At 46.0% G+C, this 15,841-nt stretch overlaps 1 pseudogene; it reads left to right on the forward strand.

Moving 5' to 3' along the window:
• Positions 1-12,971: 12,971 nt before the first annotated feature.
• LOC125945904 (putative nuclease HARBI1) lies at positions 12,972-15,830 on the forward strand (annotated as a pseudogene).
• The last annotated feature ends 11 nt before the right edge of the window (positions 15,831-15,841 follow it).

Here is a 15,841-nt window from a genome sequence, read left to right on the forward strand (position 1 = left end):
AAAACACGGATTATTATTATTATCAGATATTAGCTAGCAGCATCACATGTGCAAGCCGACTTGTGTAGAACAGTGCAAGACAGTTGAAGTGACATGTACATTAGGCGAATATTCATTTAAGACACATGTAACTGCAGTCATCCGTGTTGCTGACTGCATGTCTCTGCAGAGTAATGCAAATAGGCGTGCAGCTTACATGATATATGAAGCTCAAGTGCACTGTGTAGGTTACCAAGTTAGGTGTTGTTCTCTAGAGGTCTTTGTGATCAGTACACGTGATGCCATATGCACTGAAATGTGATGGTAAAGAACCGAGTGCTCCCAGTCATTCCATGAACTCAATACTATTGCTGCAGCTACGTGATCGCAGAAGGCTGTATGCACTAGTTCAAAGAGCTACCTAAAACAGGGTGCATGCCATAATTGATTACATGAATCAGTGGGAAAATGTCACTTGGTGGCTGCCACTAGACATGGGAATGGTTAAGTAGCGCTGCAAAGTGCTACTCAATGCTGGTTCCTAATTCCTTACATAACATTCACTACGTCAAAGAACAATGCCACTAAGTCCTGACCTGTCTGCCATGCAGATAAAGGTTACGCATTGCTGAAGTTGTGCTTGCAGGATGTGAAAAAAAGCTGTCCAAAAGAGAATTTAGCACATGGACAAGAATGTCAAAATGAAATCTAACCTCACTAAAGTTGTGGTATAGTGGCGACATTTCACACAATATTTCAATAGAACCATGAAAATTTCTGTTAAATTGAAAGCTTGCCTATATTGTTGTGTTGTACCCATGTATTAGTGCTATGACAAATGAAGGATCTAAGTTGACAGATGAAGCGACAAACTTAAAATGTCCACGTGCATACATGCTAAAAGGCAGTTTCCCTGTTTCATTACATTTTCCAAACTGTTGCAGAGCTGTTATATACTCTACGAGTACAAAGCATGGCTCGATAATAGAATAAACCGCACAGTATGTGCTGCCACGCTAACAAATTGGTAAAAGAAAAACAAGGAAAGCTTCTGCTGTCATGATTTTACCATTAAGTGGGCTCAAATACTACACGAACACATATATTGAGAAAAAAAATTGGTTTCAACAAATGCAAGCAACGTGTGGAGTCAGCCCTATTATAACAGTTACTAACTCATGTGAGCAGAAAAGCAGGTGAGAGCACACTGGCTCAGGCTGAGCCATTTGCCTTTCCTGTAAACAAATCCTCACACTCTGAAGCTCATATTGATACTCCCTTCAGTCACGGTGTACATAATTGTGTGCACAACTTATTTTTGCCATTTCTGTGCAGCTGTGTCAAGGAAATGACCACAAAAACTAATCTTAGGGTAAATTAAACATTATGGTTACCTCAAGTACCTTCATTTCACTTCTGAGGGAAATGTATTGCTACCGAAGATAGCTTTGGAGAAGGCACTACAGTGTTTGACGGAAGGTGTGATGTGGGACATTTCTGTAGCAATTGGAAAATAAATTTCTTCTTTCTAGTAAAGCTTGCAACCAATAATTAACTTGTGCAGGTAACACACTAGTGATTCAGTAATTTTTTATGAAGAGACCTATCATTACAGCGTGCACAACAATTAGATACTTAACCACTCTGTAATTATGGTGAATCATCATAATATGCAGTCATTCTACCATCTTGACTTGCTCTTAATGGAGTCTGCAGCACCTTGGCATATATTTATGCAAATTTCATACATTTATCGACAGTCGATGATACTTCGTCACTGAAAGGGTTAAGTGTAATCGGGCAATTTTTTCACGCCAGTGTGTGAATCGGGAATGCAGAACTTCAACGAGTTCCACTGAACGCAGTGTAAAGAAGGTAAGAGCAAATCACAACATTAAAAAAACATAATGCCCCCCCCCCCCCATGCCACAAAATTGCTGCAAAACCAGAAAAATGTTGGCTGGTATCAAAGTGGAGCCAATGCACACGAACATGCTTGATAATATTCTACTGGTAAGAGTTCGTGCAATTTCTTAGTCCCGATGATAGATTGATGATGATAAATAATAATTTAGCCTATAAACACATCCATGTAAGTCCCGAACAAGTTGAGATATCCATGAATCTAGCTTCTTGGATCTTGCGCTTTACTCACCTATACCAGAAGGCTACGCCACATAAAAGAAAAACCTGCATGCATGCCGGCATCTCTATGATACGAGCACTTGTCAGTTAAATAATAAATCGCACAGCTATAATTTCAGTCAATACAGAAAACAAATCAAGGTGAACACAGTTTCTTCAATAAGTTGTCCCAGACTGACCAAGGTGTTGTGTACTAATGATAAGCATTGGTGCACACGCTTCTTGGACAGCCCTGGGCAGTCAGGGGTGGCCAATCGAAGAGCCTAGTATACATATTGAAAATCAGTCTGCACTCCAGTGAGCTATACATCCAGAGAGAAAAAGATCTCCATTCGTGTTCTCCCTATTGACTGCTCCAACTGTCTCTGCAGCTAAATCTTCGTACACCTTGCTGGTTTGGCACATCCCATTTGCTTAGCTCACTGAGGAAAGACACTGCATTAGAACGTTTTCCTTGTCGTTTGAACTTTGCCCTAGATCAGTTCATTGCTGCACATCTATGCAGCCGACGTCACATGAAAACCATTTAACACTTTATCAGTGACAATCTCTCTCATTTTGGGAATGTTGTAGTAATCTTACAGTTCAATGCAAGCAACGGTGTAAAAGTACCTTCACTGCTAAGAATGACTGTTGGCAAATTTTACGCATAGCAGTTATATCCACTAGAGAAGAAAAAAAAACTCTTGATGCAAACAGCCGCAGCTATGCTGTGTAAACATTTGTATAGCCTTTCATATGAAAGTACCGCACAGTTGAGGCCACCTAAAAATACTGACAAGGAAGCTGTGCTGGATAGCTCTCTAGCTAGCGGCATCAGCAACAGCAGCAAATAGTAATAACGAAAGTTGATAATTAATAATTGCATTTAGTAATGTCACCAGGGTGATTTGGAGGTCCGCCAGCATGACAAAGCCCACTAATATAAACGAAGTTGGTTAAAATTCGGCTAGACGAATCGCCTACCAGCCAGCCAGGTACACTCCGTCTCTGCAAAGACTATTACAAGGTGCCGCGCACACCACAGTGAAATAAATGCAAATGATATAGCTACATCTAGCTCCAAAACTACAACGCTGATTTCAAACACATAAAGTAATACAAGATATTTCATAGCGTGTAGCATAGCATGACTCGAAACAAGGACGATCGATCGAATAACGCAGACCTGCAATCAAATTAATATGACAGTCAGCCTCTGTGCTAGTAGATCATTCGTACTTGTAATTGGGTTGTCAGGGTCCGATGTACATACGCCACGAACTCCAAGGCAAACATAACAATAATAGGGACTGTAGACGAAACTGAAGGAGCGGAATCGCCCGCTTGTGTTTTAAGCACAAACCGCATTCACGCGATTTTGTGCGCAACGGCGACGAGCGACGAAACGGGCCGTCGCGCGAACAGATCGCTTGGTCTTTTCGCTCAATCGCTCGGTTCTAGAAATTTAGAATACGTCGCTCGTCGCCCGGAAGTGCTATGAGCGACTAGCCAATAGCGCGAAGCCGGAACTGGATATACATCAGTCAAGTACTACCGATTGTCGCACGGAACGAGCAAGCGACTAGATTTTGATACGTGCAAGGATAATAACGTAGTGAAATATTTAGAAATATTTATGCTGCTCTTTACACTAAAACCCGTTAAATTAATAAAGCAAGCGTCACGCCAGTTTCGGCGAGTATTTGCTGCCCTCATAAAGGCAACACCGGTGAGACGTCGCTCGTCTCGTCGCTTGCATGCTGCACGACTTGTAGGCGACGAACGAACGCGACAGCCATCTCCATCGCGTCGCTTGTTGTCGCGCGCAAGATTGCGTGAATGCGGTTTATACTTTACGCGGTATCGCAACACGCACTGCTTCAAAATTATGCAAATAGCACATAGCAAAAGGGCGGGGGGGGGATTGTACGTACCTTTGTAAAAGTTGCGACTGCAAGTGACAATCGCCAGGCACGCATTCTCTTCAGAAAAGGTCTTCTCGGGCGCCGCCGTCTACGTACGTGGCAGCTCCATCAGCAGTGACGCGGTTTGTGCAGTTTCACGATGAGCACTGGCATATAATCATCACTGCACTGCGACAACGCGCAGCCACGGTATTCAAAAGTTCAACCGTGCGCGCGACACATACAAACAAAGCGATCGCCGAGGGCCGCGCCGGTGAAGGCGCCCGCTGCTTCCCTTTACTTACAGTACTAACCGCGGAGAACATTGCGTTAACACGGATGCACGAACGAAAATTACACACGAAAACAGGCCTCGGTATCTGACAGCTGCCGTCCATGTGCTGCCGGCGCAGCAAGCTTACCAGTGTTGCCAAGCGATACATTGCATTGGCCATTCCACGTTTGGTTTCGGTTTGGATTTCACTGAATGTGTCAAAACTTTAGCTTGGTGGTAATTTTGGGCAGTATTTCATTTAATGGGGCTTGAATAAAGTATCTAGATTGACTGATGTAGCAAAATTTTTGTTTGTGCTTGTGCAGTAGCTGATATAACGAATAGGAATTCGTGCAGCAGGTTTCCTAACTCATGCTTTAATATTCCCAGGCTGCTTTACATAGGCCGGTATATATGATTGCAAAAGTATATGTTCATGTTCTCTCTGAAAAAGTAGACATATTCATCGGGTGTGGTTGTGAGCCAACGTGCAAAACGATGAGTTGATTGTGTGTGTTTCTGCGATAAAATTCACTTCAACTCGTTACTACCTGCTCGGTGCAAGCACATTCATTTCGATTGAGATGCTTTGCCTATAGCTGCAGTGCAAAGCATCGCATTCGTTACGTGCAGTATAGCTACATCTCGTAAAAAAGGCCATGCTGTTCGGCAGGCGCGGTGCTAATAACCCATACTAGACGGCAGTAGCGCACCCAGGATCTCTGCCAGGGGGGGGGGGGGGTACATTTGTGTGTGTGTGGGGGGGGGGGGAAGCAAACACTTTACATAATATGTAATTACCTTGCTTTAGCCAGAGGAATCCAACAGCAACTCAAATGCCTAATAACTATAATACAAAACATAATTATAATAATAAATCATAATTATAATAATTATAATTTTAATATATAAGGATGATGACAATGTTTATTTCTTCAGCGTTTTACTCAAAGTAATTTAAGAGTGAATGAGTAAATAGAAGACAGTAGGTGATAGAGTGTTTTTGTTAATCCGGAAAATTCGACCTCAAGCCATCTCCTGAATGGTAATGACAGTGTGCACAGAGCGCTGAAGGTGCACGTTGGACTGGTGGGGCTCGACGCGTGAGTGGAGGGGGAGGGGGGTTACAACTACAATTTAGGTATACTTTTAAATCCTTATATGGCAATATAAAGTGTTTACTTGCAGCCATATATGACAGTAGAACGCCTATTTGTACCCTTATATGACGTTATAAAGCCTTACTTGCAGTCATATATGGTAGTATTAGGCCATATCTGGACCATTATATGGCAGTAGAAGGCCATATCTGGACCCTTATATGGCAGTGTAAGGCCATATCTGGACCCTTATATGGCAGTATAAGGCCATATATGGACCCTTATATGGCAGTATAAGGCCGTATCTGGACCCTTATATGGCAGTATAAGTGCTTACATGGATCCTTATATGGCAGTATAAGGCCTTATATGGGCACTTATATGTCCAAATATGGCCATATATAAAACATATAAGGGCCATATCTGACATTTTCGTAAGGGTAGCGTCAATAAGTGCGGGAAAAGTACAAGTGTTAGGAAAGTTTTAGGAGAGTACTTCAAAAACGACACTTACGTATCACTTTCGAAAGTAACACTTTTCGGGTCAAGTATGTCGTCTGGTGTCGAGGATACGTAAATAATTTACGTGTAGGATCGGTTCAATCGTAAAACAAAATGCAGCAGAGTAATGCGGATATAAATGTTGCAGTGCTTGCACGCGCATTCTGGTGAGCAAAATACAAAGAACTATTTGGTTTTAGCGCTTTACTCAAGCTCGTCTGGTCACAAGTTCACATTGGTTCTCGCAGCCACTGCGGTTGTGTGTGTCGCCGTCCCGACTTTTTTTAGATGTTTTTTTGGTTTTGTTGCTGAAAACGTGCGGTGTTTGTGCGTAGAGAGTGTGTGTGTGTTTTCAACCCGCTCGGACGATGGGTAAAAAAAAATGTCACAGTTTCGCCCTAAGGGCGAAGCAATGAATGCGATAGCAACACAGCAATGTCATACGAAGTAAGGTGATCGGCTTTGGTAGCAATGTGAATTGTAGTAAACATGAGCTGATTAAGTAAGCAGGTGTGCTGCGCCGTAAGTAGACCGACATGAAGAGAGACTCGATGACCACGAGAAGGCGCGTGTGAAACGGTGGTGTTGATGAGAAGCGGTTCCCGTGGGCAGCGCGTGCGAAGCGACACACCTGTAGCGCTGCACTGCCGATCCGGGCAGCATTGCATGTGTAGCGTGCGTTGGAAAATGTGGCCCGACTATTACTAACTGAATGAACAAGCGTGGTGTGAGCGCGCACAAACACGAATAGATCACACTGAATGACTGCAGACAACGACTGTCAAAACGCTGGCAGCAAGCCCATACGCCGCTGCGGGCGAAGGTACGTGCGGTCTATCGCTTCAACGGAAACTGAGCGGCGAATGCACGGCGCATTCGCCGCGAGACTGTGCGGACGACCGACGAGCGCGGTTGTTGGCAGAGAAGTGCCCCCCCCCCCTGCTCCCTCCGGCGCTGGCTTTCCGCTTCCTTGCTTGCGCGTGGGAGATTGAGTGCGTTCGCTCTCCGTGATAGCGCGCGTCCCCGCACGCTTCCGCTCGGGCATACGGCGCGCGGCGAAGATTTTATCTATAGGGAACCTCACGGCGACGGCGACGACGACGGCGACGCCGATGGCAGAAATCCGGTTCAAGTGTCCATATAATTGCTGTCGCCATAAAACTTTTCCGGAGAAGCTCGTTTCGCGCTATCGCAGCGTGGTCGAGAACGAGAGAACGGACGCTGTATCCGTCAGTCGAAAACGGGAGCCGCAGAAAAAAATAGAGGATGAGTTCAACTGCAACCATAACGTAACGCCGCGGACGTGGGTCAACTTAAAAACTGCTGGTACCGCCACGACATACCGGTACCGCCACGAGAATTCCGCGTCGTTGTATACTTCCATGGGATTCTGTCGAGCCCTAAGCCGTGGCCGTAGTGGCGGCGCGTATCGGTATGCCTCATCCTCGAGCAATATCGTGCGCACGTCCGGCGAAATCGGCAAAGTCGGCGAGGCTGCCATAGCAGTCGGCCATCTAGCTAGCTAGGCGAGAGTAGCGAAAGTCGCACTTAAAGGGCAACTGCGGCAAGTTTTTGACCATGTCAAGCTAATAAAATATTTAGGTTCCCGAGACCCTCCTGTGACGCACCTGGTAGGATAATTGCTCCGCAAATTTGAAAATAATTTTAAATAAGCAAAAAAGCGCAAAAACGAAACCGAAACCTGAGCAAGCAGCCGAGCGAACCTCTGCCTGTGACGTCACGAGTGTATCCCCGGCGGGGAAGGCGCACAACTCATGCCGGTCTCACCCGCGGGGCGAACGAAACTGGCGAAGATCACATGCTCAGTTTACTCGTGACCGCGCCGGACCTTCGCGTGACATTGTAAGCTGCGCCCCGTATTCAGATCTGTCAAACAGTGACAGTTATGATTAAGACGAATTCAATAGCCGCGAATCGCCGTCCTCCACCACTAGAGCCAGCACCCATGCGCAACATATCGCGCTGCAACATGAAGACCAAGGGTAGCCCTAACCACTGATATACGTGCTGCTTGCTATTTTAGGTGTTTTACCCGTCTCAGGGAACCGCATCGCAGGCTCACTGTAAGACGTGGAGCACGACTTTCCGCATTTGTATCACACAAGAACGCCGCTGACAGTCCAAAGCACCGACCGGTGCATTTGTTTACATCGGCAGGTACAGCGACCACTCGTACGTCGTTCGCTTGAGATAGCCGCACATTGGTGACATCAAATAATGTTGGAAGATATCAAAACACGCAGATTTTGTGCATGTAAGCACCGTTACATCACTCTGGGTCGCGCTGATACGTGAGACCATACACCTTCAGAAACAGCGAGCGGGAGACCGTATATACAGGGAAGCGTTGTGCAGCCTGCTTATCATTCTTCGTATTCTCTTCATGACAACAATTAGTGTTCCGTAATGTAGACATAGATTAGGACATTGCGCGTATGATCGTTCATTTAGAGAATGCATAGTTTTCTCGCGGAAACGCCGATGTCATGAAGTATGACATCGTTGGCAGCTGAACGAGACGGTTGTATGTTGTATCGAAGGGGCCTCCGCTTGCTGCCCATTTGGGATACGAGGCAAACAGTGCACCTCGTAAGCTAAATAATGAGTCAGTATAACAATAGGCAATAATACATCCATGGATGTGCGTAGTCACATTTCATTTAGGGAAGCGCCGGCGAGTGCGACTGGCCGCATTCGAGAACGGCAACGTATACGGATGTTGACTGCGCGTCGTGTTGTCGCTTCTAGCTTTGTGCTTGTGCACTGTACGAAATGAATAATGGTTTATTTCAAATACGTATGGTCAAAACTGAACTACAGAAGCAGCTTTCCTTATCCTAATAGCTTAATTAGCTTCATATCAGTCGGTCTGTTCCGCCAGCAGCAGACGCACGAACTCGGCCACTGTGATAGGCTTAACCTCGGCTGAACGCGATCGGCATCGATTCAAACTGTGTTTGCGGATGGCGAGGGCTGAAGTTCGTGCAGCCAACAACGCAACACCGCTTGCCACCCCGCATTACTTGCCCGTCCACAGGGAATGCAACTTTTCGCGACAGCAACATCTCACGCCAAGCACTAGATCACGATCGTCGACTCCTGCACGCTTTCGTCGCTGTCGTCTGCATGATCCCGGCATGCTCTGCGTGGACCATTCCATACACAATGTAGCCTGTAGCTGAGGAGCAGGTAAGGTAGGTTGCTCGAGGCAATAAATTAAATTCATTTGTAACAAATCTGTGCAACTCTCAAGCCTGCTTTTTTTAGGACATGACTGGGGTATTCAGAGGAACAGACCCAACGAATTTCATCGACATCCGTTGACATTGAAAAATCGCCGGAGTTGCCCTTTAAGGTTGCCAATGGCTGTACTTTACTTTCCGGTACTCAAGCGTCGATGAAAGTTTACCTTAAGTACAAGATTTGTCGATGAAGCGCGTTAAGCATCGACCGGCTACTTAAGTCATAAGTTAAGGGTAAGTTCCGTTTGTGAATACGGGCAGAAGTGTTCCAGATTGGTAAGGGTCGCCATCTTGGCCACCGTTAGCCTACATGTAAGAATATTGCAAATATGCTTGTACATAAGCTACACGTAACGATATCCTAATTCTTCCATGCATCAATAAAGTATCTTTACGTTTAAGCAGGGGACGCTATGACGGTATGCTGAAACGTTGATCTCTCCACTGTGCGATCTACTGTGGCTCCAGTCCTGCCGTATCACTCTAACACATCGAATACCACGCAAAGCTAAAGTACTCTCTAGTCAACTGGCTAGGTAGAAACAAACGTGTAATTTCCGTGAACAATAATTTGTATAACACAGTAGGACAAAAGACAAGGCGCAGCTCACCGTAATCTGTCAGTCGCTGTGTATTGCCGGGGCAGTGTTCTTGCGACCAGTGTGCACTGCAGTATGTGCGAGACGTGCGGAATGAAAAGAAGAACCACTGCCGCGATATCTGAAGCAGCTGCGCTATCTCTCGGAAGCATTCTCAATACGCTCACGCGCCCTTGCGACAGCGCCGAAGAATCGGTCGTACCCGTCGAATTCAGGAAGCTGCATGCTCTCGTGACAACCGGCACGGGATAGCGGTGCGAATTCGGCATCGTCTTAAAATTCACAACAGTTTTAAAGGAAAGCTTTGTTTGTCTCTTTGTTCGACTCTCCCGTTGCTTTCTTGCACGCCGCTTCCGGGTGTTATTGAGACTATAGTAGCCTAGAGTACTGGTATTGTAAAGCCTGAGAGGGAACAAGAGCACTCCACAGGGCTGATTCGTTGGCACGGGCCCGGCCCGGGCCTACTTTATGAAGCCCGAGCCAAGCCCGGGCCCGTGGTTCCTAGCCCGAGCCCGCCCCGGGCCCGTGTCACTAAGCTCGGGCCCGGCCCGGGCGTTCATTACTAAGTTTAGCTAGGGCCCTCGTTTCCATGACCAGGTCCAGCCTGTAAGTAACAAAAAAAAAGATGCATTTTTTACTTACAGATTGCGCAGTATGTGTCACCCCTACTTTCACGGGGTCTAATCAGCTGCACTCCATAAGCACTAAAAGACCGAAATCTTTGTTGCTCCCATGGGACATCAATGATCGGGCCCATAACATGCATTTACCCCTTTTATTGTACGTTTTGGTGCTGCGAGAACATTTGGCATATATATATATATATATATATATATATAGGCAGGGTGCTTCACGCAACTTTAGCCAAAGTTGAAATATATACAAAAGCAACGTAGCTGGACCGAACCAAGGTTATGTTTGCCATCGCTTGGCGATACTTAGATTATTTTTTTGCAGCCCGCCTAATTAGGTAAATAGTCGTAATTCTTTAATCAACTTCACAAACCTTTTATTTAGATGAAAGCTGTCAATGAGCAGCCGATAGAGCTTTCTGTTGCACAATATGTGTTGCAGAAAAGTGTTTTTCCGAGCGTGAAAGATGCCCGCGAATACACGCAAAGTGCCTCGAGCGGCCAGTCGCGCGGATATTTTGCATGTATTCGCGGGCTTGTCATGTTGCTCTACAATTTTCTCATTGACACTTTTCATCAAATTAAATTATTTGTGAAGTTGATTATTTATTACGACTAATTATCTAATTAGGCGTAATGCAAAAATAATCTTAGCATCTTGAAGCAACGGCACACATAACCTTGGTTCGGTCCAGTTTCGTTGCAATTGTATATGTTTAAATGCTAAAGTTACATGAAACTTCCTGTATATATAGACAGGTCAATTCACGGGCGTACAGCACGAAATAAACGTACAAGTAGAAAGAGACATCCCTTGCGTTAGCGCTAAAACAATATGATAGTGTCGAGAGTGGTAATATTGCAATCTCAAAACTTAACAGCGCAGTGGTTTGAAGAGGTATTTTGGTATAATTAGTTTTTCCAGACATGGAAACAAAGCTCGTTTTTGTGAAACAGGAAACATTAAAACTCCATATTTTACCCTATTTTACATCTGTTATCCTATTTTCTGTGCTAAGGTATACTAAGAGCCAACTCTTTGCACGTGTCATTTCATCTTGGCACAGGATGCTTTGAATAATTCAATACATAACGTTCGTGTGTGTTCGAAGTCCCGACTTAGGCCCCTGAATGAGTGGGCCCAAGTCCGGCCCGGGACCGTGGCTTCAAGCCCGAGCCCGGCCTGGGCCCGCGGCTTCAAGCCCGGGCCAGGCTCAAGCCCGCCGAAAAGCGCTTCGGACTGGGCTGGGCCGGTCTTGAGCTTTAGGGTCGGCCCGGGCCCGTGCAGTTCTGCAGAGTGAGCAACCAGTCTGTTGCTGTGCTAAACCCGTTAGAGTTCCTGTATGTAGGCTCCTTACAAGAGGGATGCGTTTACAACGAGTGTAAAACTCGTGATGGACGTCTGCACTTGGTGTGTGTGTTACACGCTAGATAACACACTTTGTCGAGATGCACACCACGCGAAAATAATACTGATTGTGCAGCAAGTGGCGAAACTAGCAGAGGTAAATAGATCAAGTAAAAGCGCGTAGCGTGGACAAAGGAAAAAACCAGAAAGGTGATAACGTCTCGCTTACGATGCCCCTCCAACTTGTCTGGCTACAAAAATCGGACACCCTTTATCAGGACCACCTGGAAAGTTACGCGCGAGATTCATAAATACCGTATGAGACAGGCTCCAAAAAGACTACGTGCGGTAGCACCGATAACTATCGCTCTATAATGCAAATGTCAGCGCAGTTTGCCTTCTAGAAATGTACAATAGCCATAATAACAGAGATATAGCATTTTTTTTCAGGATAAGGAAGCATTACATGCATATACGAGTAGGTATCACCATAGGTCAGCGCACTCACTCATGAGTGCACTCACTCACACTTACTAGCACTCATTGCAAAGGCGTGAGAGCGAGTGCGATGAGTGCCAGTGCGTGTGAGTGGAGGTGAGTGCCAGTGAGTGTGAGTGCAGGTGAGTGTGAGTGAGTGCCAGGGACTGTGAGTGGAGGTGAGTGCGAGTGTGTGTAAGTGCCTGTGAGTGTGAGTGGAGGTGAGTGCGAGTGAGAGTGAGTGTGAGTGGAGGTGAGTGCGAGTGCGAGTGCGTGTGAGAGCCAGTCAGTATGAGTGCAGGTGAGTGCAAGTGCGGGTGAGTGCCAGTGAGTGTGAGTGCAGGTGAGTGCGAATGAGTGCCAGTGACTGTTAGTGGAGGTGAGTGTGAGTGAGTGCCTGTGAGTGCTAGTGCGAGTGAGCGCCAGTGAGTATGGGTGCAGGTGAGTGCGACTGAGTGCCAGTGAGTGTGAGTGCAGGTGAGCGCCAGTGCGAGTGAGTGCCAGTGAGTTTAGGCGCAGGTGAGTGCGAGTGCCAGGTAGTGGAAGTGAGTGCGAGTGAGCTTTAGAGTGTGAGTCGAGGTGAGTGCGGTTGAGTGCCAGAAAACACTGAAATAGGCAATGGCTGCCTTTGAAGGCGTCCGACGTGGTAGGCTACTACTAGGTACCGCAGTGCCGGACGCGTACACAACGAAGCCCCGTGTCACCTTCACACGTAAACGCAGGCCAAGAAGCTGCCTGTAACTTGGGTTGTGAAACTTACCCCCGAATTCATAAACGCAACTTGACTCGATCTTGACTTCCAACCAGCTTGAGGCGGCGTCAACCCATTTCATAAACGTGCCTCGACTTGAAGCACCCTCTTGAAGCGCACTCGACGCGACCAAGTCGTGGCAAATTCCAAGGCAGCCCTGCACCTACCTTCGACCCGACTTGCAGTAGTCGCGGCGCAGTCAAACATGGCGGCTCGTATGATCGACGCGTTCGAGTATAGATCTCGCGCTTCCGATATCGTCTTCGGTGCAGTCTAATCACTGCCAAGAGTGCCACGGCGACTGCTTCGCGATAGGAAAAATTCGATGGAGCTGTACAACAACCAGCAGTTCCTGCATGCGCTACCGATTCTTCAAAGAAACTGTGCGAGAGCTGCTGCTGTTGCTCCCACTGAAAGCAAGCGGTAACAACCGGGGACTGCCTCTATCGGCGATGCTGCAGCTGCTAATCAACGTTTCACAGCCGACAGTGTGCCGAGCCGTCGAGAAGGTGACGCGCCTCATTGCGCGACACCTGTTCAGCAAACTTGTGCATTTTCTGGAGTCGTCACAGTTTCCTTCGGTAATGCGCGACTTTTACGAGATTGCCGACTTCCCAGGAGTTACGGCGCGCTATAATTGCACCCACGTGCGCATAAAAGCCCCGGCGGCGATCAAGCGGAGGTGTTTCGCAAACGGAAAGGAGTGTTCTCAGTGAACGTACAGGTGAGTTCAGTGTTTGCAAACGCTCACGGGCGCTGGCAAAACATTTTGAAAATTGACTTTTGCAACGTTTTCAAAAGCGTGTTCGCGCCTGGAAATCACGCTTCTCAATTTTAAAGACGGTACGGGATAATTTGCGTGCTGTACTGGTCAGATTCTCATTCTGTATTAAATAATTACTTCTAAACACTTACCCCCAAATTTGAACCAATTAAAAAGGGTTGTACAAGGAGAAGCGCACATTATTTTGAGCGCAAAGGCTGAAGACGCCAAACTGGAGCTTATACGTTCGACGATGTCGAGAATTTAGTTCTTTAATTCACACAAACAGTGACTGTTTGTGAAACAATAGTGTTCACGTTTTCACATGCATGAAACATCCATATATGATTCGCCATTTTGACGAAACTAGTCATGGGAAGATACTCTGCCACTGCCGTACATGTTATTGAGGCGAGAAATGATATTTTAATTAAAGTAATTTATCAAGAAAGTAGGTTTAAGTACAATGATTGGAACTGCTGTGGTTGAGCTATCGCTGGAATGGTGAGAAATGTAACGTTAGTCCTACATATTTCCACATACTTTTGCATCACAGGCAATGGGCAAAGAGAGTTCATTTGATTGGCCATCTCTGTAAGGCACAACCCGGCACATGGTTCAACAAGAATACCACCATGTAGTGTATTCATATCTGAAAGAATTCTTTAAGTATTGTTATATCCTTGCTAACGTGCCTGCTTTATATTTTTCTGTCGTTTGTACATTACCACCTGCAGGCAATCACTGGACCCCGTTGCAGTTCTACAATGTAGTTGCCAGCTCGCCAGGGTCGGTACATGATAGCCGAATTTTTTACAATTCCCGTGCCCGAGTTATGTACGAAGAGCGCAGGGTGTCTGGAGTGCTCCTTGGAGATATTAGCTACGCCTGTCAAACATTTCTTATGACACCATTCTCCGAACAGATTGCCCGAGAGGCAGCACGAACCAGGCAAGTACATTCTTATCTTGTCTGAACAATAATTTATTACGGAAACAGAATAAATATTTGCTGTAGTACTACTTTCAATCAGCTACTGTAATCAGCAACGACGCCGATTTGGTTCATCCACTAGTTCGCCTGAAAAATGTATTGTCATGCTTTACGTAAAACATTTGTTGAGTACCACTGTCAACATTGACAGAAGAGATACCACAGCTAGAACAACTGATTTGTGTATTCATTTTAGACTGCCAAACCTTGCACTGAGAAATGAGCTTTAACAAGTTGTAGAGCAGCTGCATTTATGGAAAACGGTTTTAAAGCAGCTGTTGTGTTATCATAAATGTAAGCAGCACTTGTTATTGTCTGGCTGTGTTCACAGGCGTTGCTGCCGTCCCTTCAGAAACATTAGGTGGCAGGCGAAACTCAGTATTTATGTATTTTCATTTTCACAGGTACAACAAGGCCCATGCGTCGACACGAAACTCTATAGAACGAGCATTTGGAGTCTGGAAACGACGCTTCCCTTGCCTCGACATGAAGCTGCAGCACAAACACCATCGTTCTGTGCGAATCATAACCGCATGTGCAGCACTGCACAATCTCGCATGTATGAAGAAGGACCCAGAACCCCCCCCCCCCCCTACCCATTGCTGCACCGAGACCACCCAACCGCAGATACAGGTCGAGGCAGCGCTCACACCTCCCGCCTTTTGACAGTACTGAAGATTCGCTACCAGGCACACAGGCGCCAGAGTTCCTTGTTCGCAGGCGCTACACTTAACACGACTTGCTACAACTGCTCAAACCACTGCGTGTAGCCAACTCTGACCAACATTTTTATGCATTTGCAAAGTGGTCTAGATACCATAATATCGTATATATATGTGTGTGCGGTGCCCATTCGTTTTGATGATTCATTGCTGCTTTTTATAAATCATTAGGGCTCGATTAGTCTTTTATGTGTTTAGCATTGACGTTAAAATGTTCTGATGGAATTCCTTACTTTGTCTTGTTGGAACTACATGAATGCCAAGTTTATCCTGTATAATGCACAGGCTAAAATGTTCTGTACATTTGCTGTTTGTTGCTGTACTCTACATATAAAATACTTGATGTCAGGGACCTAGTCAGGTCAATAAACAAAAGTGTTCTTAAACATGCTATACCACAGTCATGAT

The sequence above is a fragment of the Dermacentor silvarum genome, chromosome 5 (assembly GCF_013339745.2).
Source record: "Dermacentor silvarum isolate Dsil-2018 chromosome 5, BIME_Dsil_1.4, whole genome shotgun sequence".
Taxonomy (NCBI): domain Eukaryota; kingdom Metazoa; phylum Arthropoda; class Arachnida; order Ixodida; family Ixodidae; genus Dermacentor; species Dermacentor silvarum.